Here is a 4,671-nt window from a genome sequence, read left to right as displayed (position 1 = left end):
AGAATACTCTAAGGACATCTCTTCTCCAGGCTAAACTATGGGCAACTAGGTGGCACAGTGGATAGAGTGATGGGCCAAACTCCTCTAGTATCTTTTCCAATAAAAGCCCAGATAGGATCATGAAGAGTCAGACAAAACTGGAAAATGCCTGAAGAAGTTCTGTTTAGGCAGTGGCTGTAGTCACACCTTTTAGACCTTGGGCAAATCACTATTCTCTTCTTAGGCCTCAGTTTCTTCAAAGCAGTATAATTAAGAGATTTGACTATGAAGTCAGAAAACATGAAGTCAAACTCTAACTCTGACAGTGACTGGCTGTGTAACTGTAATAGCAAGCAAAGAAGTACTTCACACCTTGTTTCAGCTATTTAATTATTTAGCACCTTGTTTCAGTTCAAGTTTTTTTCAAGCCTTGCCCATGATTATATCAAGTCTTTGTTAAGAAACAGAACTTTTGAACCCCACAACTTGTGAGCCCCTGTTGGGAGAAGCTAATGACCATATATAAGGAGAAGCCCAAACTTGGAGAGAGAAGAACTGAGAAGAGAACTCTTGTGGTGGTAGAGTTGAGAAGGAGAAAACTTGTGCTTTGTCTTCCCAGAAACAGAACTGCGAAGGACTTGAGGTGGACTGGACACTGTGAGCTTCAATATGGAATAGGAACTGGACAAGCAGCTGGACGAGGAGCTGAGAGCTGCCTGCCTTTGAATCCAGGTGACAGTTGGGAAGATTCAGGCAGGAACTGGGACTGTGGAAGAGGAACCATGGAATCTGAGAGCCAGCCTCAAGTCAAGATGAAAAGATCTCTTCTTGGGTACCTAATGTTGACTGAGTAGATTATGATTTACTGTGACCTAGGGGTGGAGAACTTTGACCTTTGTACTTTATGTCCCTTAAGGAGACTTGCTCCTTAAGGATGATTGAGTTAAGTTCTTACTGAATGATATCTTTTGCTTAAAACTATGTGACCACTTTGGTGAAAACTATGTGGCCACTTTAGTGATAACTTGTTATGTTACAACATTGTGAATGCTGTACTTTGGTTTCTGTGAATGTTTTGCTTTGATTTACTGCTGAATAAATAGAGAGTTCACTATACTATGTGATCAGAACCTTAGAGCTATTCACAGAAGCAATCCTCTGGAAAGCTGCTTGTGCTTGGCTTTACAGTAACCAAAGATAAGTCATTTCACCACTCTGAACCTTAGCTTCCCCATCTGCCAACCTATTATGCAATATAGAAGACTAGATGGTGTAGTTGAAAGAATACCGAGTCTGGAGTCAGAAAGTCTGAGTTGAATTCACAGTTCTGCCTTTTCCTGCCTAGCTGACTTTGGGCAAGTCACTTTGCCCTCTTAAACCTCAATTTTCTCATCTATAAAATAGGATTATACTATATGACACTAAAGTCTTTTCAGCTCTAAATCCTATGATTCTTTTTTCTTTCAAATTTTCCTTTTAATTATTATGAATTTGACAAACATCAATAAAAATGAATATATGAAACCATGAGTTTCCAGTATGTAGAGTATGTTTTTGAAAGTATGTTTCAAACTTAACAAGGATTTTCTAACATTTCCCTGCTTGTCTGTTATCCCCTTTGTATGTCCTCTGCTCATTCCTATGTATTTTAGTGTAAATCCCATGATTTTATGATCTATTAGGTCCTTTCCTTCACATGCTATAATAGTTCAGTATCTGTCATACTTTGAGAATATGTTTCTTAATCTTTTATGTGAGATAGAATGTATACATAGCAAAGCTGTGGGTCCAGATGTCTCCTTTCTGGGCTCTCTGGGTTGACTCTATCGCACCACTTGCATTCATACTAGCCTTGGGGGGAGAAGGTCTCAGAGGGAGTGGCCATGGTTACAACTAAACACTGGGTTCTAACAGAAATCCTATGAAAGAATTAATCTCCTATTTACTGTACACTGTGACTCCTGAGTCCCATCAATATGCTTCCATTTAACAAACTAGCCAAAATTATTTGAATTAACTTTTAAACAGAAACATTTCATAATGATGATTATGGCCAGCATTTATATATCAACTATTATATAAGCTCCTTACAAATATCATCTCATTTGATTCTCACAATAACACTGGGAGGTAGGTGCTATCACTATTCCCATTCTACAGTTGGGGAAACTGAGGCAAACAGAGGTTAAATGACTTGTCCAAGGTCACATAGCTAGTGAATGTGTGAGATTGAATTTGAACTCAGGTCTTCATGTCTGCAAAGCCAATATTCTAGCCATTGTGCCACCCAACTGCTTTGCTGACCAAAAAGCACAAGACAGAGGTAGGACACCCAGCTTTTACATATCTACTTTAGAAAAACTTTGACATTCTTTCCAGATGAAGCAGTGATCAAGAAATCCAAAGACAAACTGCAGCAAGTTACTTCTTCTACCCACCATAGGAAAAAATAGGAATAAAAATGCACATGTGCACAGGTACACACACACACAATCAGTCAACATCCCCCACCAGTAAAACCCCATGCCAGCATCAATACCTCCCAGCAGTAACAGAAATGGCAAGGGACACAGTTAGCCTGAAATATTTTGTGTCTAGAGACAGAGAGAATGGAGGGCTGCTCTGAGAACTCCCCAGGTTAGGGAGCTTAAAAAGCCCAAGGAAGTAGCACAGTGAATAGAGCACCAGCCCTGGAGTCAGGAGGACCTGAGTTCAAGTCCAGCCTCAGATACTTGACTCACTTACTAGCCATGTGACTTTGGGCAAGTCACTTAACCCCAATTGCCCTCCAAAAAGCAAAAAAAAAAAAGCCCAAGGAAAAGCAGCAGGCAGTGACCAGAATGACAATGATAAGCACAATGTCACAGCTGAAGCCTGTGCTTCTAAGGCCCTGAAAACTCTATCCTGAGACAGTGGAGAGAACCCTAAAGATCCAGCACTAAAAGGTCAGGGAGAGTGAACTCCAGGAAGTAGAAGTCAGCACAAGAATCCAGGGGTCTCAGTACAAGACCAAAGAGTACCAACCATTCTACTCAAAGATGCAGCAAAGGGAGAACCTGGTCCTGGCAAAAATCCTCCATTCAGGGACGAAAGTTGGAATGATGAGCAAATCAAAGAAAATGCTATCCAGTATCAAAAATTATTGCAAATTTAATTCCATAACAACTTTAAACATACTCAAACAGAAAAGTGGGTTTTCCATAAGGTTTACATGAATATCTGAAGAAATAACACAACAGATAAAAGATTAAATAAAAGTTCTAAGGGAAAAGTTAGAAAGAACATAATAAGTAGCTCAGAAGAAAAAGTAGTAAACTTTATGTAAGGAATGGAATCCCTAAAACCTAAAATAGACCAAAGGGAAAGCAATGAGATGTGCAAGGAATAAGACAGCAAGAAATAGTAAATTAAGATCAAAAGATTTAAAAATAGAAGAAAATATAAGATATCATATATGAAAAACAACCAGGAAAACAGATCAGAGAGATATAATTTAAGAATCAATGGACTTCCTGAAAAACATATTTTTAAACCTACTATATTTCAAGAAATCATAAATGAAAACTTCCCAGATCATCAAAGTACAGATAAAAGGAATAAACTGGATACCTCCTGAAAAAGTAAAAAAAAAAAAGTCCGAGGAATGTCATAGCCAGAAGCCAGAGTTGCCACATCAATGAAAAAATACTGTAAACATCCTGAAAGAAATAGTACAAGTGCCAAGAAACCATCTTCAGGTTCACACAAGACATTGTAGCCTTTACTAAAAACCAGAGGAGATCTTAGAATATATACTATTGCAAAAGGCAAAAGATGTATGTTTGCAACCAAGAATAACTTACCTTGCAAGCTGAAAATAATTCCACTTAGGGGAGATAATTAGGGAGGGAGATGAACGTTTAATGGAACAGAGGAATTTTAAGGATATCTGATGAAAAAAACAGAACTGAGTAGGAACTTTGAAATATTAACAACACTCCAGAAAAACCAAGAAAGGTAAATTGATGTGAGCAATTGGAAAAATCTATCTGATGATGTACTGCTAATATTCTAATAGGAGGAGACGAAATAAGTGCAATAATCTCAATGTTTTCGAGGGATATTGAGAAAGTTAAATAAGAAAAACAGAAGTCTTACATTAGATTGGTTCTGTTTTGAGGGTTTTAAGAGGGCAAAGGGAGAGTAAGAGGAGGCATGCAGAAGTATGGAAAGGAGAAAGAAAGGTGTAAAACTTGCTACTTCTCATAATTGGGGTGCATGAATAGAATATACAGATGTGTAAGAAGTGGGGGGAGTTGGCATCAGAAGAACCTAATTCATATGAAACAAAGAAGGAATGAACACACACGCAACAGTTTGATGTAGAAATGCATCAAACTCAACAGGAAAATAAACAGCAATAGGAAGAAGGGCTGTTAAGAGGGGAGAGAATGGTACAGAAATAATAGCTACACAAAAAAACAAACTTCCTGATCCTGAAGAAAGGATAAAAAGGAGGGAAAGAATAGAAAAGAATTGACATCACAGAGGCTGCCTAAGATTAACTTACACAATGGCTGAACATATCCTATGTGCAATTGGTGGAATATTGTTGCACAATGGGAGATGATGAGGGAGCAGTCTCAGAGAATCCAAGATTATAAACTGACACAGAGTAAAGTGGGCAGGCAGTATGAAGAGAATAGTTTATAC

The sequence above is a fragment of the Petaurus breviceps genome, unplaced genomic scaffold (assembly GCF_028583685.1).
Source record: "Petaurus breviceps papuanus isolate PSGF00001 unplaced genomic scaffold, PetGlider_PUasm1.0 220, whole genome shotgun sequence".
Taxonomy (NCBI): Eukaryota; Metazoa; Chordata; class Mammalia; order Diprotodontia; family Petauridae; genus Petaurus; species Petaurus breviceps.
Note: the sequence above shows the minus strand (reverse complement) of the source record.